The sequence below is a fragment of the Astatotilapia calliptera genome, chromosome 16 (genome assembly GCF_964374335.1).
Source record: "Astatotilapia calliptera chromosome 16, fAstCal68.1, whole genome shotgun sequence".
Classification (NCBI taxonomy): domain Eukaryota; kingdom Metazoa; phylum Chordata; class Actinopteri; order Cichliformes; family Cichlidae; genus Astatotilapia; species Astatotilapia calliptera.
In genome coordinates, this window is record NC_137437.1 from 32,604,922 (window position 1) to 32,630,053 (window position 25,132).

General features: G+C 38.7%; 1 protein-coding gene across 10 annotated transcripts in view; it reads right to left on the reverse strand.

The window, feature by feature from the left end:
• pcbp3 (poly(rC) binding protein 3) overlaps positions 1-25,132 on the reverse strand; it is an 84,488-nt gene that overhangs the window by 43,394 nt on the left and 15,962 nt on the right. For 8 of the 10 annotated variants that reach the window (XM_026145923.2, XM_026145922.2, XM_026145921.2 and 5 more), the window contains exons 2-5: positions 8,959-9,020; positions 8,736-8,802; positions 7,344-7,449; positions 6,853-6,974 (exon numbers count right to left, since the gene is read on the reverse strand). The gene's annotated coding sequence lies outside the window, so the exon portion shown is untranslated. Of the gene's footprint in view, positions 1-6,852; positions 6,975-7,304; positions 7,450-8,735; positions 8,803-8,958; positions 9,021-25,132 lie in introns of all 10 variants that reach the window. The other 2 variants (XM_080290338.1, XM_026145912.2) reach the window with 1 other exon arrangement.

Genomic DNA, 25,132 nt, shown 5'->3' on the forward strand with positions numbered 1-25,132 from the left:
CATGGCATGCAGCTGTGAAGCTGTAAATAGTCAGGAAAAAGGTGAATGGAAACCTCCTGCCCGTGAGCTTTTTGTTTAATTAAAACAGGCCATGACGTAGAGTCTGCAGATATACTCTCTGATATGAAGTCCAAATGAGATGTTTCTGGCTTTAGAGACACAAGTGATTATAAATGCTTGATAAGAAATAGCTATACTGGTCAGACAGCACTCTAAAATCTCAGCCCCTATCCCGATGCTTCTGCTTGTTATTTAAATTGGCAAAGAATTAAGAGCAGCACACAAATACACAGTATGACTGATGTTCATCACAACACCCATATCCATTGTTTTCCACATAGGCCCACACTGGCAGCGTTTTGATGCACGTCAGCTGTCATGAAAAGGCTGCATTTTTTTTTTCCTACTCCCAAATTGTCATATCTTGCACCTTTAAATACTTTTGTGTTTGACACACCCAGTCTGAGCTGTGTGCGTCATTTACTGACGCACAAGCTTATTATGTGGGCTGAACTTTAGTCTAATTGGAATCAAAAGCAGTCTGTAAGCACAAGTAAACAAATCAGTTTATGAACATATTAAATTTAAAATGAAGAGATATTCATTAAAAAGGATGCTAAATTATAAAGTATCACAACCACATCAGTAATATTTGTTCTGTTAACAGATCCCTAGAGAACTACTTTTTCGAAATTTAAATAAATACCCTTTTAATCTGTGAACTAGGCTTATTTCTGACTGAAACTATCGCCCTGTGTTGATCTCTTCAGTGTAGAGCTGGGCGATAGAACGATAACGATATGTATCGCGATATAACTTTTACTCGATAGAGAAATTAAGCTATCGCAATAGACCTCGCCGCTCTTGTCCTCAAAAAAAAAAAAAAGGTCAGCCAATCCAAATTAAGTAGCGCAGAGCCGAACCAATCACAGCCGCAGCGTCACGTCGCGTGACTTGTTACGTACAGCACAAGTGCCAAGCCGCACGTGTGTTTGTTTGGGAAGCAGCCAGCGGGTAATGGAGCCAGCGCGTAATGGAGGAAATGAGTGTGCCGACTAGAAAAATCAACCGAGCGTGACCGAAGAGAAAACAGATGATGGTTCCAACGCCGGAGAGATTGTCAAACGGAAGAGCCATAGAAGTTCCGTAGTGTGAAGGTATTTCGGCTATTTCAAGTCTGACAAAAAACAGAGTAGCGTGCACTGTAAATTGTGCCGAAAGCAAGTCTGGAAATACAATAAACTGGTGCATGCGTCACACTGCGCCACGTTATTGTTTCGGTGAAATGAATTTCTACAATACTGTTACTGTTAATTCTACTCTCTGCAGTGTTTAAATGCTTACATATACACACAGTTACTGTCCCTCCACACATACGACTCGGTTCTGCTTCTATGCCCCAGCTTTGTTTACTTTTTCCCACCGAGGCTTCTAGACTTCTGATTGGCCAACATTTCTGCACAGTTAGGAATCTAGCGCCACCTGCTGCTTTGGCATGTTCATAGCAGCGTTTTCCTTCATTTCTGCCTTTATGTGTGGACGGGATTATTTTTTAAAACGAAAACGGAAAATCTCCGTTTTCAAAAATACCTGTGTACGTGTGGACGTAGCCTCAGTCTCTGACTGGAAGCGCTAATTCGGCTTTTGTCAGACTAAAGTAACTGTTAAAACTGTTTGAAAAGCTCAGCTATACAACAAGGAGAGATTGAGAATTTCCTTTTAGTTCTCAGTTTATTTGATATTGACAAAAGTTAGTCAGTTTTGTCTGTTCTTCTGTAAAACAAACTAAGATTTATTTTTAGAATTAATATTTTGTTTCTAAGTGGAATTGACAATTTAGTCTGTTTTGTTTGTTCTATTTTGAAACTTAAACGCTTTAGCGGCTGCCTTTTGTGTAGTTTGCAATATTTGCCTTTATTTATCTGAAAAACTCATGTTCCTTAAGTACATCTACCCTGTTGAACTTATTATGGGAAATAAATATTTAAATAAAAACAAGCTGCTGATTCTTTCACATTTTACTTGTGAGCAACGGCACATTTAAATCTTACAAATATAGTTATTTGGCTTATATCGTGATAGATATCGTTATCGCCTGAAATGAAAAAAACATATCGTGATATGAAAAAATCTCATATCGCCCAGCTCTACTTCAGTGGGAATTTGACTGAATTAAAAGCCTTAAAAGTGGGTAGGGTTTATCAGCATGTTTCTCCTCTTTTGAACTGAAGACATGCAAAACCTTAGTAGTCCTGTGAAAAAATGTTTTCACACCTATAGTTCCTTTACTCTGGTCAAAATCAGTTGATGAGTTTACAAACTTGTAGGTTTGCCTTCACATAGAAAAACAAATCCAAGTGAACTCCAAGAAAACCAGAATGCATCATTACAAACTGTGTGAGAATGTTCAGTCTGCTCATTGGGCAGATGTGTGTGGGGCGGGAGCAACAAAAGTAAGTACAGAAGAAGGTGCTGTGTTCTGAATTATTTGTGAACACAGAGAATTTACATTCATTTCACAGCTAGTTCCTGGCCTGTACTCACTTGTGCAGATCTACAGTACATTCCTGCATTGAGAATATAAAGCATACGTGGCTACATAATGTTTTGGGGTTGTTGTTTTTTTTTAGCTCAAACTGATAACATACATCTGGTAGTTGGTTTGAATCACGCTCACACCATAAACAAAGCATTTTGGCTGCACCGAGGGGAGAAAAGAAACCACAGTTTAATTTAAATAGACTAAAGACAACTTTGAAAACCCCATCATTTAGTAGTTTGTAGAATCAACTTTGACCTGCTCTTGCTTTGCTTATTTGTTCGTTAATGCATGGCTCCAGCTACAGCATCTTTATCAGGCTGACGACTGACTGGGTCATTTTTGTTTTAGTCATTCTGTGGTACACCAGACAACTCCACCTTGCTCTCGTTTGGCCAAAGCACATTGTTCCAGACATCTTGCAGTTTGTTCAGATGCAACCATGCAGCGATGGTGCCATGTTCTTTTTAGCAGGAAGAGGCTTCCTCTCCTTCACAAGCAGTTTAAAAATGAGAATTGTTTTAGAATACAAAAAATTAAGTCAGATTAAATAACACAGAAGAGGTCATTAAGTACAAAGCTAAATAGCATACAATAAAAAGTAAAAAGTTGAATGTAATGGAATAAGGATGCTTCATAAAGTAAAATATTATAGTAAATTAAAAAAAATAAATATATATATATATACTAAAGGTAATTAAAATCTCTGATATACTCTTTTCAGTTAAATGTAGTGTAACTGAGTAATTAATTCAGTTTTTGTTTACATTTTAAAGAACATCCCAGCATTTTTAGAAATGGTGTGTATAACTCGCTGCAAGCCTTAGTGTTTCAGTTTGATGTGCTGCACTTATTGGAATGAACTCTTTCTATCGCTGTTAGTCATGAGATAGCCTTTTGTCAGAATTACTCAGCATACAGTTCCAACAGAGATCCTACTGTACTCAGTATAGTGCTCTTTTTTTGAGACAAGCCTCTAATTATCCTCATTATTGACAAAGTCAACACTGCAGCAATTATTGAAAGAACAGAACGTAACATGCACATAAAGTCAGTTTTAGTTAGTTTGTTAATGCTTGATCATTAGGGCCACAAAATAACACAAGGTACTGTCTGCATTAGGCAAAGTAGTTGCATTCACAAAAGCTAAACAGCATCTAATGTACTTTATGTTTTTCAATTTTTCCACACAGGATTTTTTAGTTATGATTTTTACATTGATTACTGTATGAATAGTTTAGCCTGTTCAGTTTAGTTTGTGAAAGAGAAATTGTCTGAACTATATGTATATGTATGAATACCCTAGCGTGTTTTTGTGTATTTATGAATTATGCTATGGTTAGAAATAGCAGTTTTCTTCCCCTACAGAGTTATGAAAAGAATGCCGGTATCTCCTGACTTAGTCCTATCAGTACAGAGCAGTTCTCTGTAGAGGGAGCCGGCTTAGATATTTTTTCTTGAAGCTTTGCTGCCAGTATTAAAGTGTCAAAACACACATACATGTGTATGCAGTGACATGTATAAAAAGCTCAAAGGACTTGAATACAGACAGGCAGACGGTCAGACAAATATAAAATATATCAGTGAAGGAAAAACCTGAAAGGAATTGCACACATTTATTCCTTTTCCTCCTTGTTGCTTTCAAAACAGCTGAAGGTGGCCATTATCAGTCACAGCAACTATAATATGTGGCCATTATGGTCTGCCGCATTTAGTTGGTGCCTCAGTATTGTTTACATTCGCCACACAATAGCTTTGTATTTTTATATTGACTGTATGTATTGGAAAAGCAGCTGAGAAGGAACAATGAGGGAAATGTTTCGATAACATAACATTCAATAACTCTACCACATGGGTGTTTGAACTGTAAATTTACTTCAGTTATATAGGATTACGTGTAGAAATGCATTGAATAGCTTTAGGAAATAAACAATCGCCGGAAGCGCATCAGGGTAGTTTGTAAGATGAAGTCAAATGCAGGAAGACCAATATCAGCTAATTGGGAATAAGGGGTATTCTGCATCTGTACCATCAAAGTAAATGAATTTGTAGTTATTGTTGTTGGGGCAGATTTAATTAACTCTACATTGGAGTCACGTGGATAAGTGGCTTTTATGTGTCTGCCTCTTTGAAAGTCCACATTTCAAGACTGAATGTCTCAAAACTAATTAGACTGTTTGGTTACTGACTTCACCAAATACTGCTGCAATACTCCGGTGCCTTAAGCCAAGACCTAGCAGGTGTATCCTTGACAGTTCATGGATTCACTGAACCATGAAGACTACATGACTCTATACAGTCTACGCAGCTGTGATGCCTACTCAGCTACATGTAAATGGACTGATTCATATATAGTGCTTTGAGTACTCCAGGAGAGTAGAAAAGCGCTTAAGACAACATGTCCCATTCACCAATTCACACAAGCACTTCTATAATTATTCTATGTGTGATAATCCATTGTTGACCAATGCATTGTTGCCACTCTACTACAACTACATTTTTGTCACCAGTTAGCGGCAAATTCACCTCATAAACTAGACAATCAAGAATCTATTGTAGAGTTTGATTTAGGGCTAATGATTTCTGTAATTTAAACCATTTCTACACTGTTTGTCTATTAGGACATTATAGCTAATATTGCAAATTCCAAATGGATTACCATATTGATGCTGCTGGAGTGTATTTTGTCTTAATGTTGGGTCATTCGAATAAGGGAAGCTGTTTAAGTGAAAAAAAAAAACTGTTAGCAAGTTTCAGTTTCACAAGTTGGCCAAAATAAAACAAATGTACTTCTAATTTTGCTTTCTGTGAGTGTAGACCATCTCATTTAGGTAAAATGTGAAAGCTGAGATAATCTGCCTTTAGGCCATTAACTACAAATCTTAATTAAATCAGTTAGATAAAAACATCTAAACTCTGAACTTTCCCTGTAAACTTTAAGCACTATGTTTTTCCTTATGGCTGTTCTTGTGGCTTTGTATTAGTGTCGACTTGTCGTTGTTGTGCCGTTTTCAAAAATGTTGGTCATTCCTTTCTTTGGCAGCCACTGACCACTTCTATGTTGGAAAGTGTTAAAGCATTAGAGGCTAAATTTCCCCTTCAGGAATTCTACCTCACACTAAACACTAAATAAAATCTAGACAAAGAACGTTTACTTGTAGTAGACATAAGTAAATAGATGTTACATTGACTGCTTGCTACACATGAGCTATTCGCTTTGCAACCCTACCTGTACTAATCACATTCTTCAATAATCAAGTAACATGTTGCTGAATTGCACTGTGCAGAAGGTTACGCAAAAACAAGGTCAGTTTAGGCTAATGTTAGCTGCAGAGACAGTACAAAAGATGCACAAAGTCACCTTGGCTTCACCCACTGGTTTATGAAGTTTTGTCTTTGAAGCCTTGATATGACTGTTTTAAACTGAATGTGATGAGCAAGGGGTGTAACTCCCAGTGCAACTGCAGGCTCAAGTCATTAGCCAGTAAGCATACCCCTGATGATCGTCCTTCCTGTTAGAATGACCAAATATCACAAAAATAGGCTTCATGTTTTATTCAGTGTGGCATGAAATGACTGAGTGAACCTATAACCTCATCAGGAAAGTGTCTGATGAGGTTATGACTGAGGTCCCGTTTGCAGTAGACTTTGATAGAAGTAGGAATCTTTTTTGCATCCACAGGTATCGCCCCTTGTGGCCAGTGAAAAGAACGCAGGTTTAAGGCAGTTTGATGTTGGCTTCACTTCTCAAACTGTGTCCATCTTTTATTCTGTCTGTGGATAGCAGTGGCACAACAACACCCTTCCTTCCTAGCAGGTTAGGATCTACACATTTGTGCATTGTTCTGGTTGAGAGCCAATTTACGTTTATACGGTCTATACACAAACAGATTGAAGTACTGCAGAGCTGCCCTGCGCCACACAGCTTTTTTTCTTCTCTTCCCATTATGTAGAGAGAGAGGAAACCAACAGTGAACTGGCAATTAAAATGTGTATATTATGAATTATTAGTTAAACTGGAGAGTATGTCTGGTTCTAGTTAGTTAGGGTTATGTTTTAATTGTTTAGTTGACCAGTGCTTTTGCTTATTGCTCTTGATTTCAAATAAACAAAATCATGTCATTGGAAGATGAGACTATTTAAAAATCATTGACACCATCAGCGTCCTCTTCATCATCAGCCTTCCTTCATCAACTGTTGTCCTTTCCAAAACTTCAAAGCAAGGACGCCTGCTTACTAAAATGTTTCAGTAATGAAATGGAGTAAATCCCATCAGTTTAACCTTGAATGATCAAATGAGTGGTGTTACTCACCAGAGTTGCCCTGCGTGGTGTGTTCGCAGTGCATATAGGACACCAGAGCAATGTGGTCTCACACAGACACGGATCAGTTCATCAGCCTTTGGATTTCCCTTCAGGTTGATAACCAGTCCATGCTAAAACACAATAAAATTAATAAAAAAAAAAGCTTTATCAGCTTTTCTTTGTAGCTGTGCTTTAAACAGTTTGAATACATTTTAATGCACGAGACATAGCAGCACTAATCTGCTCTTTTCACATATTTTTATAATTACGTACTTTAAATTGGTAGCTCGCTTCAAATCGCGTTTGTTATTGCATTGCAGTATAGATTATCAATAAATGAGCAGATTTTCTTGATAAAACCTGTGCTTCTGCACTGGATCAATTCCTTTTGAAGCAAACTAAGCCTCTCCCACCACAGATTTTCAATCAGAATAGACAAGCCCATCAGTCAAGTTACTCACAGTGTGTGCAAGAAATAACAATGAGAAGGTGTGTCTGACCAAAGAGGGATCCCAAAAGTCTCCAAGGCTTTTTCTTCCAGGTCATGTGACCTGTGGCTATCAGCCTTTCAGCAGAATGAGGTGACTGGACGTCTGGCTGATGGACCTAAACAGATCATATGAGAGCGTGGCCATGTTTAAATTATTGCATGTTGGCTGAATTATGAGGCTTTTACTAGTTTTAAGATTTTATAAACTTGTCGGAACATGCAAATTAGATATAGACACATAAATATAGATCCTTTATTTAAGTTTTCCTGCAGCTACTGTTCACACTGATTTTGTAGGGTAATTTTTGTGGTGCTTAATTTTGATCACATAGTTGTTAGTAGTCTCTTTCTTTAAGAATAGAAGTCTGCTAATAATTGGCCTGTAAGGGGCAATTGATGAATATAGCCACAAGGTGGTGCCTTGTTCCTCTGCTGCACACTCACCCATCTGCAAATATCAGATGCAAATATCAGCAATCAATGGTTGTCTGATGGTCTTACTTACTAAGTTTATCATCTGTAATCTGCAAAAAAAATATTGTTTATTAGGTCTACAATAATCCAACGGGATAAGTTTCCCCTTCCTTCTTCCTGCTTTTAAAAAATCATTAGTTGTATTAACAACTGATGATTTTATGTCAGTGCCTATCAATTTGTAATCAGCAGTGGGGATTTTCATTTGAAAATGTATATTTGCCCAGCTGTGCTACTATCATATTTTTTTATTGTGCTGTCACTGTCACAAATATAACTTCTGCTAACTCTGTGAGATCGATCCTCTTTCTAACACCAGTCAACACATCTAGGAGAGAATAGAAGCTCTCCAGCCTGGAAATAAAAGTTGTCAGACACTTTCAAATGCATACCTACACTTTTCTCGTACTGAGGCGTAATCATCTTTGACAATGTATTACTTATGGCTGCATGGCTGGATGTGTGAAAGACATTCTCATAGTAACCATTTGAACTGAAAAACCTTTAAATTAAAATGACTGACATGCTTCCCATGGCCTCTGTAAATCTGTGGCTAAGGCTAATGTGACCTCCATAACCAAGGGTCCTTGTTCAGGAAGGTCCTTTCAGCCATGTAAGCATGATTGGTGGCCACATAATTAAAGACATTTCTATGTGTTACTTTACAGTTAGTTCAATAAGCAAACATTTATTTTATGCTCGAGTAAATTAAGTTTCAAAATTGAGCTTGTGGAGGAAGGCCGAAAACTCTGTGGATATTTTTTTTTCCCCCCAAAGCAAAGGTTACTCCTTTGGTTTTCCAAAAATGCAAGTCAGGTGCAAAGAGGAGAAAAGTGATTCATTAGGAGGGGATTGTGATTGAGGCCGTGGAAAAGATGTGAATTTGCTCTGTGTGTTTAGATAAATCAAATTTGGTACAAGCACTTACTTTGCTGCGCCTGGTCAGCAGAAGCTTATTTAGATCAAATTAAGCGTGGCAGCTGGGTTAAGTGGATCTGTGGAAGAAAGAAAAATACTGCTGTAAGGGTGATGTGTAATATCTAAAAGCACATCGTTCACTCCATGATGATTTCTATGTTATCAAACTGCATGAACTGCAAGCTTTAAAGGGTTTCAACTTTAAAAATGAAAATGTGCTTAATGTTTCTTACATTGTGCGGTTGAGATGTTCACAGACAGCACTCCGAGAGAGGAGAGGACCCGAGTGGAATCCCTGGGGGGGGAAAAGGATTCATTTATTAATTGCAGTATCAGTGTGTCTTGGGTTTTGTACGATAACAGCTCCCTGTGTCACCATCTGCCCACATCCCACTTAGCAGAGTGGGCACATGGGCTCATTCAGGCGCAGCCACACCCAGCTGAACGACACACACACACACACACACACACACACACACACACACACACACACACACACACACACACACACACACACACACACACACACACACACACAGGGCAAAGGAGCTCCTGTATTGATGGCCAAGCCTCTTCTCTTTAGAAGGGAGTCACCGCCCTCTGCTGGCGCTCCATGTGCCATACACCACCCATTTTAAAGATATTTAGAACAATAGAAAAGGAGCCATAAAGAGGACAATTGGATAATTGTTTCCATAATTGATTGTTATATAATGCATAACACACACACACACACACACACACACACACACACACACACACACACACACACACACAAACATTGTACAGTCCAAAATGCACATTTGTAACCTGTGCTTAGATTAAAAAATTAGTTAATGTTAAATTAATTAAAATTGATAATTAATTAATTTTTATTAATCTAAAAGGTTCTAGCTAAAAAGAAGGCAAGGGCACGCACTCAGGTGGACAAGGTGAATGCACAGAACAGCTGCCATGCTCGACACACACTTCCACACTGGCGAAGAAAACTCAGAAATCTTCTTGAGGAATGTTAAGACGACTAATCCCGTGTCAGGGAGCTATAGAAAGCGTGCTAACTGGAAAAATCACAAATTGGTATGGGAATATGCGCCGCCCAGTATGGGAAGGCTTTGCCTCAGGTGGTTAAAACCATCCAGTACATCACCAGCACCCATTTGCTTTTACATGATTTGATTCACATGAAATTCCAAACGTCCAGACTATGTTTGTTTAAGTTAAAAAAACATATTTCAAAGTAATCTGGTCAGTTTTAAATGTGACTCATGCACATTTCCATTTGAATATTTATATTCTTGGACTTTGGTCTGTGACTCATGCAAAGCTACTGTAGTATCTGGTGATTTGCGATCTTCATTTGCCTTATAATGATGCTAGAGATACACCAATCCAGCCATTACCATTTCTGAGCTGATACAGACACAGGGGTTAACGGATCTGCCGACGCAGAGTACTGATCCTGTACCAGTGCTAAATTAATCTGTAATGTACACTGCGAGGACGAGACTCGCATATACTATCACATCCAGTTTTTTGAATCGGGACCTGACAGAAATCTGATCCAAATATTGGACTGGTACATCTCTACTTGATGCAGCCCCTCATTTTATTGACTGTCTGAAATGTCCCCCTATAAGTCCACCCTAAGCTTTAAGTCGATGTTCCTCTTGTTGGTTGTCTCTCATTAAAAAAAAAAAAAAAGAAAAGAAAAAAAAAAAACGAAAAATGAAAGATTGTAAATGCCAGTGAGTTAAACGTCAGTGCTGACACCCATAGCTGTATGGCTGACATGGCTATATTAGGGATATCACCTGAACATGACATCACACAGATCCAAGGCTGGAAAGAAGCTGTTTGAAATAGAGCGTTTATAGCAGTCTCTGATATAAACCACAGAAGAACCTGAACTTTATTATAGATTATCCCACAAACGTGCAGGTGAAAATGCAAATATCTTAAACAGTCATTCAGATTGAACCCCTGAACAACAGAGCAGGTAACGTCAATTTGCTTAATACTGTAAGAATAACATGCCATAGGAGACAATGTTAGGCACCCAGATTAAGTATTATGGTAACATATGCAAGTCCATTAGAATTTTAATAGCTTTTAATGGCTATATTTAATGTATGCTACGCTTGCATGTATATGTGAGCAAAAGATAGAAAGGGTGCAAAAGAGAGTACGAAATCTTACAATATACAGCGAATACACACTCACACACACTCACGTACACACACCCACTAATCTCATCCTCAGAAGCGGGATGGCGATCTGATCTTCCATTAGCTTTAGCTCTGCACTTAGGGGTGGGTGAGGGGTGCTGAGGTCCCCAGAGGTGAAACTCTATTAGCACGCAGCATGAAAGTCAATGAAAAGGACCCCAGTGTGCTCCAGTCCCCCGAGAATATTAATGTTTAATGATATCTAAAAAGGCTAATTCCCCCACCTCTCGCTTCTGCTCTTATCCTCTCATTAAATATCCTCACAATATCATCACCTCCTCAGATTAGAGCACTGACCCTGTCTACTGAAGGACTCACCCTTCACTGATGGTAAATGCATCCTTCTCTCATACACACACATGACATGAATGAAATTAATGTGCCGTTTAAGATGTGTTTAAGGGGAGACCATATGAAATATGGAGGTGTTAAAAAGTGACTCGTATGCAGGAAAAGCTGTGAGTGTTTAAATCAAAAGAGTAGGAAGGAAACTACATCTTGTGTCTCAGCGCTATCTGTGACATGTGTTATGTAAAACCAGCAAACTTAGACAGGCTTTTTGCTTAATTTGTTAATTGTTTGTTTAATAAAATCCCCATTAGCTGTGTCTTAAAGCAAAGTTGTTGTTCCCGTGATACATGTGTATAAATACTATTACTAAATACTGAATAGCTGAGCTCAGAGAGCTGTTAAACAAGGTGACCCAACGTAGTCAGCGAACGAGTGAATTGTTTCAGACTATTTTGGGTTACAAGTTTGAGATTAGGCCAGGTTATATGAAGTATTTGTAACAAGGAAGTTGTGAATAAAGAGTGTAAAATTCACAGTGGATCTCTGTTCAGTCCCCTGATGTTTCATCTGGTCTTCTAGGAATAAAAGAAACAAGAAAGAAAGTACTTACTAATTTTGTGATTCAATTAAAAGCTAATTTACTTTTAGACTAATCATTTAGTTTAAAAGTAAGGTCACTCAGAGCATGGCTACTGTTAACACTGAGGCAGCAGCATCTGTCTATGTTTGTAGGTTAGCAGCCACTTAGCTGTAGTGAATGAGTTTGTAGTGAATGGTCCTTACGTGGAAGCAAGATGGCGCCGGTGTGCATGGCTGACCGTCTCCGACCACGTCTTCGCCTTGGCGTTGTACTTCTCGTTGTTTTATCTTTGGTTTTATGTTCTCTAGGTGATTGTACACTAATAACTTATGACAGAGACACGCTCCTGAATCTTCGGTTTTCCTGTTCTCAACGACCTGACTGCCTTGGGACCGCCGGTGCCACTATCCCCCTGATGCCTGTCTCCCCTACCTATGTGACCTATCCTCCTCTTCCCATGCTCCGTAGGAAACGCTTCAGGAAACGGGGTAGGAGGAGCGGCGTCCGTGTCCGCGTTAAGGCTTATATCAGAGCCATGGCTATGGACTTCCCTTCTACAAGCCGTGAGCTATCCTGTTTCTTCCACTATCTCAGCAGCCACTCTGCGGCTAGATTGCTAACCCACCGTTGGATTTGCTCCGTCGGCCTTCAAACCTACCCTGCTCGCCCAGTGGCTTATCACTCTGCCCGATTTTGGATAACACCGCCTGGCCGCGGTGTTCAACATAACAACCTTTGCTCCTTGCGACGGGCTACTACAAAGGTCCTGGCCCCCCGGATTCGGATGGCCTTATTTAATGTCAGGTCTCTTTCTAATAAGGCCTTCCTCCTAAATGACTTTTTTCGCACCTCGGGACTGGATGTCCTATTTCTAACGGAGACCTGGACTTCTCCGGGTGAGTTCATCCCCTTCTCTGAGCTTCTACCTCCTGACTGTGCCTTCTTTAGCTCACCTAGGCTAACTGGTAGAGGTGGTGGCTTAGCCTCGGTTTTCAATAATAAACATGATGCACGGCTGCTATCCTCTCCAACCTATTCCAGTTTTGAAGTTCAGCTATTGGAACTGACGGGCTCTCGGACCACTTTGTGTGTCGTGGTCTATCGTCCGCCTAAATATTATAAGATGTTTATCTCTGAATTTGCTGATTTTTTGGGATCCGTTCTTTTTAAATATGATTCTGTTATTGTTTCTGGAGATTTTAACATTCATGTCTGCTGTATGGATGACCAATTGGCTAAAGACTTTCTTGTGCTGACTGATTCTTTTAATCTTATTCAGTGGGTGAATGAGCCTACCCATGTTCAAGGCCACACCCTTGATTTGGTTTTTTCATTCAATGTGGACATTTGCATTAAGGAAATCAGGAATACTGGTCTCTCTGATCATTCCCCGGTCATCTTCGATGTAGACCTGGGTGATACTGGACAATACCTAAACTCTCCTCTTTATCCTATGCGCACTATTAATGCCAATACTGTGGTCAACTTTACTACGTCTTTTGTTAACTCCCCATTTAGTATGCTGGATTGTTCTTCCCCACACACACTTGAGAACTCTACTAATACTCTTTTTACCACCTGTTCCTCGATTCTTAACATTGTTGCACCCATCAAAATGAAACGCCCTAGAACTTTCTCACAATGCTGGTTAAATGATTCTGTTCGTGCCCTACGACGTATATGTTGGCGTGATGAGAGGAAGTGGAGGAGTGATAGACTTCAGTCTTCTTATGATATTTTACGTATTAGCCGCTCGAAGTTCCAAACTGCTGCCAGAACGGCTAAAGCGGCTTTTCTCTCTAAAATTATTACCACTAATGGTGATAATCCACGAATTCTATTTAAAATTTTTAACTCTGTGGTGAACCCCCGTCCCTCTATGCCACTGCTGTCTTCCCCGGGTCTTTGTGGAAAATTCTCAAACTATTTTTTAGATAAAGTTTTATCTCTTAGATCTACTCTTCCTCTGGTGACTGATTGTATGTCTACTCCTGATTGTTCGGCCACTTTTTATCAATTTGAACCCGTTTCTCTCTCCACTCTGAAGCGTCTAATTGATAAACTGAACAATACTAACTGTGTACATGATGCTCTCCCATCCCGTATTGTTAAGGATTGTTTCAGTGTAATTGGACCTTGTTTATTGTCCATATTGAACTTCTCCTTGCTTTCTGGCTATGTACCTTCAGCTCTCAAGCATGCCATAATCCAACCTGTTCTAAAAAAAAGGAACCTTGAGCTTAGTGATTTTGCCAATTTTAGGCCAATTTCCAAGCTTCCCTTTCTGGCTAAAATACTTGAGAAGGTGGTTCTGCTCCAACTGCAGACCTACCTTGATGAGAATAATATAAATGATAAATTTCAATCGGCCTTCAAACAACATCACAGCACAGAATCAGCATTGCTTCGTGTTTTCAATGATCTCCTACTAATGGCTGACAATGGACGCCCCTCAGTCTTAGTGCTTTTGGATCTATCATCGGCATTTGACATGGTTGACCATAATATCTTATTAGCGAGACTTGAGCACACTGTAGGCATCAAGGGCGCTGCCCTGGATTGGTTTAAATCTTATCTCTCCAATCGGCTCTCTACGGTACATCTGGCTACATCCTCTTCCTCGGCTGTACCTGTTTGCTGTGGTGTCCCCCAGGGATCTGTGCTGGGCCCTACCCTTTTCTCATTATACTTGCTTCCTTTAAGTGCCATCTTTGAGAAATACCATATTGCTTATCACTATTATGCAGATGATATCCAGCTCTATTTTGAGCTAAACGACGATCTTGCTCTGTCTCTGAATAGCCTCCGAGAATGCATGTCTGAGGCCAAGAAGTGGTTGTTGTCGAATTCTCTTATCCTTAATGAGAAGAAAACCGAGATTATGATTTTTGGTAGTAATGCCCTTCGTGCCAAACTCCGGGATGCCTTTGGTTTTCTTAGTTGTTCTCTCTCTGATAATGTCAGGAATCTGGGTGTCTTATTTGACAGCTCCTTTTCACTTGACAAACAAGTGTCTGCTGTTGTCAGATCTAGTTTTTACCAGCTTCGTCTTATCTCTAAGGCTAGGCGCTATATCCCGCATAAAGATCTCGAAAAGCTCATCCACGCCTTTGTAACGTCGAGGCTAGACTATTGTAATTCACTTTATTGTGGTCTCCACTCTTCCCTTTTACAGAGATTACAGACAGTTCAGAATGCTGCAGCTCGCATTCTAACCAAAACCAGCAAGTTTGCCCACATTACTCCTGTCCTTGCCGATCTGCACTGGTTGCCTGTCAAATATCGTATTCAATTTAAAATTTTGTTGTTTACTTTTAAAATTACTAACAACACTGCACCCAGCTACCTTAAGGACCTTTTAAACCCTTATGCTCCTGCTAGGGCTTTAAGGTCATCGTCACAGTTACTGCTGGCTCAGCCCAGATCTCGACTTAAGACTAGAGGTGATCGATCGTTTGCTCTTGTTGCACCTGTGCTGTGGAACAATCTCCCGATTGGCATCCGGGCATCTGATTCTATTCATTCTTTTAAATCACAGCTTAAAACATATCTTTTTAAACTTGCCTTCTCCACCTTTTAATTGCTGGTTTGTTTGTTTGTTTGTTTGTTTGGTTGCTGTGACCTATTGACCTCTTGTATTAATTCCCTCCTATCTTTCTATTGGTGTCTTTTATTATGGTGGTACAGCTTTTATCTTGCTATTACCCATGTGCTGTAGTCATTCTTATTGGTAGCTTTTATCTATGAACATAACTCTACATAACTATTTTTTATTTTTTTTATCCGTTATCAATGTTTGAACCTTTTATTGTTTTATGTAAAGCACTTTGGTATGCCCAAGGCTTTTAAATGTGCTCTATAAATAAAGATTGTTGTTGTTGTTGTTGTTGGTCTTGTTGAATGCTTATATGTCAGTTCATTCGGACACAGCCTGAATGCTGATTTTCATTTCCTAGATCAAAACACTGCTGGAGCTAACTGGTTTTACTTTAAACTTTTCTCAGCTAATACATATATAGGGTAAGGTAAGGGGAGCTATTGATTGTGACGGATAGCTACTGAACCAGTGTGTAGTAATAATAATAATACTTATTACTTGTATGATAAACCAGTAAGTATTTCTAATGCCATAACATTATATTTTAGCAGCATTATCCTTTGTAATCAATAACTAAACAATTACTTGAATGCTGGCAATCACATATTACCTGATAATGCTGTGCCAGGCCTATAATACAGCTGTTTACACTTCTGATAATCTGTCAGGCACTACGGCAGTCAGCCCAGTTGTCAGTAAGTGATGCTCAAAAGCTGCATTGAGATTAAAAGGGTTGTGGTGGCTTTTGAAAACCTTGCCAGTACTTGGCCATAAACAATTCCTCACTTGGCTAGTTGCCTTGTCTGCTGCATTTTTTTTTTAAATGGACCACGAGCATAAAACGTTCTTCTAAAGTCATGTGCTGTATAGTATGAATGTGAACAGTGTGCAGTAAGTAGAACTTAAAAAAACTAAAGTTCACATTAAAGCACCAGCATGTCAAACCAAAGCAAACCCCACATTGGCCAAACATTAGCCCTGCCAGGGTACATTAACTGGCCTTGATCCAGACCACTGGTGTTGAGCCCCGCCACTTTAATGAGAATTTTAAGCTATGCCAAATAGCTTAACCCCCCAAAACTGACATCTATAATTTTCAGATGTCAATTTTGAGCTAGCTAGACTACAGCTATGTCTGATTTCGTTCAGCCTTATGATTCTCTCTTTGCTTGATTGTGACACTTTGAAGAACAGCCACACTGATCACTTGATTGTAGTTAAAAGACCATTTTAGCCCTGAAAGATGCCCTGGTTAGGTACTTTCTTTCAGGGAACTGAGTTAGCATTTGCACCTGGACATGTTGTCACACTTAACAAGTGGATAGATGCTTTTAACTTAAACATATATCATCCAGCTGAATGTCAACAAATGAAATGAAAACATTTCAAATTACATCAGTGTTGTAATGATTATATCGCCTTTTAAGTAATGTTTGGGGGCATAAAAATTACGCTAAAGAAAAAAAAAAAAACATTTCAATGATGACAAATAATATTTTAACTGAGGAAAATTCCATGTGACTCTGTGAATGCTGAAAAATGAGCATATTACCATAAGCTTGTTTAAATTGTTACGGCACCACAACAAATCAAGGCATTTAAAAACACAGATGGCTCTCTTGCACACATGCGCACACAGCAGATCAACCCCAAATGCACCAGCGAGCAGGAACTCACACCAATACGTTCCCAAGGACACACACAAATGCACAGTGCAAGCAGGCAAAAAGTCAGAGGAAATGCTTATGCCTACAAACACACTCAGGAGAGGCTGCACAGCACTTAAGTGGTCACTTTTACACACAAAGGCCAATCACAGGAGCTTAGCTGGCCCCATCAAGCTTTTTAGTAAATGCTGCCGCACTGAAATTGCTTGTTTAGTTAACCCTATATGCTACGGAGAGAAATGAAGCTCCATCACTCCGGTCTGAATCGTGGCAAATGCCTAGCTTTGAAGTCATTGTGTGTGAGATGACTAGGCCTTGTCATTTGTGAGGAGGGATTAGTCATGCTATTTTTATTGGAGAGTGTGCATCAGCTTTCTTGAGTGCTGCGTTTTAAGGATTTTTGCTTCTGAGGTGTTTTTGCCCGTCACTGACACTCTGTGAGCAACACACACGGAAACATTTTTACATTGTCGTGAATTTCCATTATGACTTCACAGAGAATTAAAGTTTGCTGAACTTTGATGTGCACTTGCTGCGTCACTGGCCTACATAATATCACTTTTATAACTAAATCTTTAGTTATAAAAGTGATATTATCCATACCTCACATGTTGTATATTATTTATTAAAGCCAATGATATGCTGTGGATGAAATCTATCACTTTGCAGCTGCACTAAATTCTGATACAGCTGACTTATAAAAATAGCTTTGTTCACATTGCCAAGTCTAAAGTTCTTTGTAAACTAGAAGCTATAAATTATGAACTATATAAGCTATATATACCTTATAGTATTTAGCAGGATTTTAGAGCATAGAGGTGCTATGCTCTAACATTCAGACATACTCATATAATTTTTTCTTTTACTTGAACACTTAGACTTGCTCAAGTAGAATAGAAGGGAACCAGTCAATTTACAGATTAAGCCAGTGTTCTCTCTCTCTCTCTCTCTCTCTCTCTCTCTCTCTCTCTCTCTCTCTCTCTCTCTCTCTCTCTCTCTCTCTCTCTCTCTCTCTCTCTCTCTCTCTCTCTCTCTCTCTCTCTCTCTCTCTCTCTCTCTCTCGTTAACTCGCAATCACTTTCAAGCTGCTGTTTTTCCACTGCTTAAATTTTGATGTCATAATTTAACTTATGACAGTGGCTTTGCTATGATTTTTGTTAAGCCCGGCTCATTCAGGACACAACGAAAGGAGATTCACACAGCAGCTACTAAGAAAAGGTATTAATAATAATATTAACACTACTACTACTACTACTACTACTACTAATACTAATAATAATAATAATAAAAAGAACTATAAGCCAAATAGCTGCCAGCGCAAAACTGCAACAGTATCCAACTGATACAAATGACAGCCAGTTTGGGGCCTTTGTGAAAGAGAGGGAAAGCTTTCTTGGTAAGAAATCGGCTTATGTGCCCAAGCAGGAGAAATACTTTAGTTTCTCCTGAGGTTTGAGAAGCTGTAGATTAGAATGATGCAAAGGCAAGCCCAGCTGCCACTAATGACATAAGATATATGGTTCTAACATTATTTCCATGTAAAATGAGCACTCAGATGTTAGAGGTTATGGTCTTAACTTCAGTTTCAAATGTGGACATAAAGTAAAATACCAGAGAACATATATCAATGTAAGTAGACCTGACTTGAGCTAGTAAAATAAATGGGTACAGTGAAGGAGCCGAGGCTAGATGGCCAGTTAATTGACCACTAATGGCTTCGTAATCACAAATGGATGGAAAATATGAATAAATAATGCTAATAGGGGTTTGCCGTTAGCATACCTAGATGCCCAATCAAAATAAGGCCTGTAAATGGGAAGCACTGGAGACATTGGACTAAAACATTTTATTTATTGGGACAATTTATAAATTTCAATTTTTGTCCAAAAGTAACATTTAAGCAAAGCACATTTTAAAGTCCTCAGTCCGAGAGTATCGATCCTCGAATATTGCTAGTTATCATGAATAAGACTCTATCTGTGTTCTTGGATTTCTACTTGACTGCGCAGAGCTTCCACATCCCATTGATGGATTTGTTAGTGTGACCTCCATTTAAACGCAGGCATCGTTTTCATTTTGTTTTAAATATCCATTCTCTCACACTGCCACGGTGTGATTATGAGCCTGTGCAGCACCTGCACGTGGGCAAGGCCGTGTTTTTGTCTTGTGGATTATACGCCTGCATGAGTTGTAGGGAAGGGGCAAAAAGCAATTGGTGAGACTTCGACTGGAGATGGAATTGCCAGTTGTATATCTTAAAGCTGGACATATTTATGTCCGGAGAGGCTCGCCTTTCTGCCTGCTCATCACACAAACTGTCTGGTAGTCAACCGTGTGGTGTGTGGGGTTTCTGCTCGTTTCATGTGCAGTGTTGATAAGACGAGACCCACTGCATGCGCATACTTTTTACTGTATGCGATTACACGTTTATTTGTTTGTGTTTGATGTAAATAAATTACAAATCCCCTAAATTCTAATGTAAGGTGGGAGAAGTTATTTCCTATCATTTATTTGCTAAATATTAAGTTTACATGTGTTTTACTGTGATGATAGAAGTATTGCCAGAATTGGTGAACATGAACTATAACCTTTTATTTTGTGATTTAAAAATAGATGCATAGTTTATACAATCTAACTATAGATGGTGTAAAAGATGGAAGTAGCCACTGTGAAATCCTGTTTTGAGACCTTGAGGTGAGAAGTTTGATGATTTCTTGGTGTTTTAAATTAGATGTGACAAGACTCAGCAAGACTCATGTCTGAGAGTCAAACTGTTAGAAGTGATTAGCAAAGGAGCATTCTCTGATTAATCCTCCTTACTGACACTTAAAGTTTACAAAATTATGTTTTATTCATTGTGATGTAAAATGAGAGTGTGGCTATAAAATCATCAGGAATGTGATCACTGAAGCCAGGACAGAGGACTGTGTTCCATTAAACTTCAACAGGACTGGAAGTCTTTTAGCAACCGCAGGCATCGCCCCCTGGTGGCTTTTAAAAATAATAAGTAATAAAGGTTTAAACCCTAAAGCATTTGCTCTACTTTTCCAACTTTAGAAGCTATGTCCATCTTTTGTACTGTCTGTGATTCTAACAAACACATTGAACAATGGTTACTGAGCTCATTTAGGCCAATTCCATTTTTAGATTGGAGAGAAAACGGTGCACAAAACCAGTATAAACATTCTACTTACTATCTCAACTGGTTATTCAGTTAAATAGAAAATGGTCCCACTGAAATCTCGTTAATCAGTCTAAAATAAGTGCAAATTAGGAAAACAACAACCGCTGGACAACAAGAATCGGAGGCAAACTAAGAAAGACATACAAAATAAAGAATAGTGCACTTAGTCGAAACGGGCTATTATCAATATGAGGCAAAAATATTAACCTGGAGGAAGAGCAAACATGATAAATTCTGTCTTTGAAAAGATACAACACATGAAAACTTGCTACACAATTTTCAGAATTAGCATTTTTACATGTTAATACAGTTGCATCGTGCGTATGAAAATTTCAGTAAGGATGTTTTTTTTTGTTCTAAAGTATTTAAAAAAAGATTTAATTGTGTGAGAGCGTATCAGACCATGAGGCCAACACATGAAACTAACTGCACCTCACTTTTAAAAAAACCCTGTCTTTATTAACTTCTTTTCATCTTTCCACAAAACGACAGTATTCACTGACATACGACTTGAATTAAAATCATATTTTTAAAAAAAGGATACAAAAAGGGAAGTTTGTGACAAAACCATATCGATCCTAGAAAAGCACAGCTCCTTCTAACTATTCTATCACAATAGTGGCTTTGCTACAATAACCCAAATCCTTCAGTCACTCAGGTACGGTGTAACCCAGCAGTTCCACCTCTGTTGAAAAATGGCCAGTTTCAGTTGCAGATTTGTCGTCATTCGCTCCATTGTGTTGGACCTTTTTCAGTCTCTGTACCCACTGAGTTATGGATGGTGGTTCTGTTTTTTTCTAGTTTACAGTTATCATTTTCTTAGCAATCAGTATCAGTAGACTGTGCCTTTGGTCTGAGCTGTATGTCTCTGTTGGTGTAGCTCCCAAAAAAAGATCAGTGGCTCTAATGGAGAATTCACTGGTAAGATTTGATCAGTTTCTTCTTTGACCCGTAGCCAAAATCCTTGGATTACTGGGCAGTCCCAAAGATATGTGAGTGCTCCTGTTTTTCCACATTTTCTCCAACAGTTGGGTTCTTTCACATATGAAGAGATTGTGAGAGATTTTTTAGTTTCCAGTCAAATTCTTTCCATAGTTAGCTTTCAATTCCTTTATGGCAAACTGTACACGACTCCTCCCGCACTTTATCAGCAGTTATAATATTTACTTTCCTATTTTTTTCCTTAATATTTGCAGTGTTCTGCATGTTTTCATTTGTAAGCCTTTTATATATAAATGAGAAATATTTTTTTAATTGGGTATTTTTCCACTATATTAATAAAGTAATCTTCTATACTGTTTATAATTTTATAAGCCTCACGTTTTAATATCTGTCTCGCATCCTGTCCTATTATATATTATATTTTCACCAAATTTGTTTTATTCCATAAATTTGCTGCAGTTCTTTCTGATTACTGTGTGTGCAGCAAAACAGAATCTTGATATATATAAAAGGGGAAGCCTGACCCTGAGATGTGAAAATGTGACTTGAGCGTCCACTTAATGAAGTCAAACTGCATAAAGGACAAATGCAGAGAGCAAACTGAGGCCTGTCAGGTTAATTTTATGGGCTGTTACGTTACTGTCTGATGAATTACGTTTCACAGCGGTTATTAGAATCAGTTCATCCTGTGTGACATCTGCATGAATGAGCACTGAGACACGGAGCTGGGAATACTAATGGCACATTTCTAAAAATGTTTTTGTTTGTTTTCTTCTGACACTTCCCTTGTCACTTTTGAAGACTAAGTTAAAAGGCATTTACCCACATATTTGTGCAGTGTGAAAGGTTTTTATCATGTGAAACAAATCACTGATTGTTTCATTTCAGATTTAAGCTTAGGACTGATGTGATGGAAGTATCTCTCTACAAAATGAAGGGGTCTCTTATCTGCAACGCATTTGGCGTACAATGTCTGCCATAAGCTGCTTTATTGTCTGCATGCAGATTAGTTATACACAGCTCCACCCACCTCTACAGGTAAATTCACAACCTGTGTGAGTGAATTTTGAGCACACTGATAGTTGTATACACGTGTATATAACTGCCCATGTGAAAAATGCTGCCATTTTTGTGTCAAAGCAAGTAAACAATCTATGTTCTGAACAGCCATGTTTTAATCTGACAATATGCACAAATTGAAAAGTTAATGTTTTCAAACCTCAAGTCCTGTTTTAAAAGTGAGTGTAGTGCCTCCAGCCAGCAGTTGGTGGTCACCCACAGATTGTTTCTTTTTTTGCAAGCTGCATAGAGGAATTGGGTCTTATCTGCTGCGACATGCAACTTGTTCAATAAATAAGTCTTGCCATCAATTAGTTCCTTGATCAGCAGTGAGTCAGGACCTGCTAGGTCAGTTTTATGAGTATTCCTTTGATTTACAGCCACGTCTGTTTTCTGCCTGACGGGATAGGTACCCTGCAAGCATCAGATCAAGTACCCTTGATCAGATTCTGCCACTGGTGTTTATTAATCTCTTGCCGTCTGTTTCTGAATGCTGATATTAGAACAGATAATTGTTGCTCATCCATCCAAGAAACTTTCATTTGAAAGTATATGGCTCAAGCAAGATATCTTTACTCATTTCCACTGAAGACTTAAACCCAATTTAATGTAAATCTTTTAAAGACATTATCAATATTTTTCTTCCTTTTTATCACTCTAATTATAGTTTAGCTTATTCCTCTGTGCTTTAGGAGTAATGTATTTCCCTGAGTAGAGGATATGAGCCTTATTAATCCTGCACACATCTTCAGGAGGAAAGAAGCTAACCACCTCTTTGCTCCACTTATGTCCAGCTCAAGTATTCATATCTTTCTTTCAAATATTTCTAATGAAAGAGAAATTAAAGTCTATAATTAGCCCTTTTAAGCTGTACAATGTATTCCACTCGTCCTGGCGTTTGACGTATCCAAGAAAAAAAGTTAGGTCTTATGGCTCTATTATGTTGGGGGGTGTCTGAACAAGGTTTGGTCCAGTTGTTCCCCTTTAGGTCCAGCATAGTCGTGTCATGTTGGGGGTGTCTGTTGTGACCAGGGGGCAGTATCAGAATAAAATTGAGTAAATGAAAATATGCACTGTTCTTCTTTGCTTCTAAAAGCAAGTCTCTCCACTCTGTAACTATCTTGAAACACACCAATTTTTCTCTGTTTCTCCTTTAATTTACCCCCTGCTATGGAAAAGACAAAAAGGCAACTTATTTATTATTTATTTCTTCACCTAAGACTGATTGACATTGCAGCTCTTCACCATGAGTGTAGACAGAGATTTTGCCAAAACAAACCACAGAGACACCAGAAAAACTGAGACATTTAAAATACCTCCATCCAGGTAAACATGGATATATTTAAAGAAACTAACAAAGGCTAAGCTTAACCAGCTACAAGCCACCAGCCCCAGCATGAGCGCTGGTATGAACACGGGTTCAAAGCAGTTTCAAGGAAAATTATGGAATTGATTAAAAAAGAGAAAAGAGTTGACATCCAGTTATCTTTAAAAATTATATGCACATTATTTTGAGTTGTTTAAGTGAGAGAAGCTGTTGCAACTTAGTGTAGTTTGTGGGATTTGTAATGTGTAATAGTTTGTTTTATTATGGATATAAAAAATAGAATTTAGTTGCCATCAATTATAGTTCACAGAAAGAACTGTTGTCTCTTATCGTCCTGTTCATGCCAACTTTATAACCAGTGAGCTTTCCCCTAGATTGTGCAGTCTCCCCTGGACAAAAAGCTGTTGCCTTTTTGGAGCACTGCCCACAAGTGCATCTCCATAGCCTTTAGACTCCCTAAAGTCTCACAGTACCTCCTACAGAAACAAATACAAATGAGGGGCCACGTCTCACATTAGTCATGGAGAGTCTGTAGTTTTTCAGAGTGACCTTTATCCTTTGATAAAATGGTCTCTTCCAGCATGAGCCACCATCCTTAGGGCACTGAAAATGTATCCAGAACTCAACTCAACCGAACACCTGTGAGAGATTTTGGACTCCTGCGGGAATAACTTTTGGAAGAACTGTGTCTATCCCTTCAGCATAGTTCCAAAGATGAGGCTTTTTGAAGCTGGTGTGGTGGCACTTGGTGTCACAACGCCTACTAAGATGTGTTATACAGATTTTCCTTTAATTTGTCACCTGTTTGTACACAAAGACGTAGTCAGCCAAATATGTTTCATGCATCATGAGACACACCCCCTTTTGTGTGTGGAAATTGTGCAGCTGTTTTTTCCCTTACTAGTACAATTTTTTTTGAGCAGATGAAAACTGCCAGCGTTAATAAATCTGATAAATTACCAGTTGCAAACTGTTGACCAGTCACTTTCTCTGACAGGGTGTATTACCTGAGTTTCTCCTTTCCATAAAGATGGATTGCATATGGTGCTTGATTGCTCCCTACGGTGGTAAATTACAGATTTAATAATGCTGAACTAACTGAGCATTCTCATCTCAATTGAATTTTCTCAGTTAGGAGCCAGTTACTCAGTTTCTCAGCTGTTCAGTTTCTCCTTTGCTCAAACACAAGCAAAGATATAAGCAGATGTACACAAAGGAGCTATTATTTTTGGAATAAAATTACTATCATTACTATAATTGCTTCCTTGAATAATAAATAGAGCCTGACTGACATGTTGTTGTGCTGAATACAGTATGATGTTTACCCCTATGGGTAATGATCAAAGGAATGCCCTATTATGATCCCTCTTCATGAGATGCATACAGTATCATCCTAGCATTGAAAAGAAAAATCTCTAACATGTTATTTTCGGCCTTATTTTACTTAGGTTTTTTTTTTTTTTTTTTTCTACAAGGCCTGGTAGTCCATGTAGGCTCAAAGCCACAAGGACATTCAGTTTCTAACCTATATCAG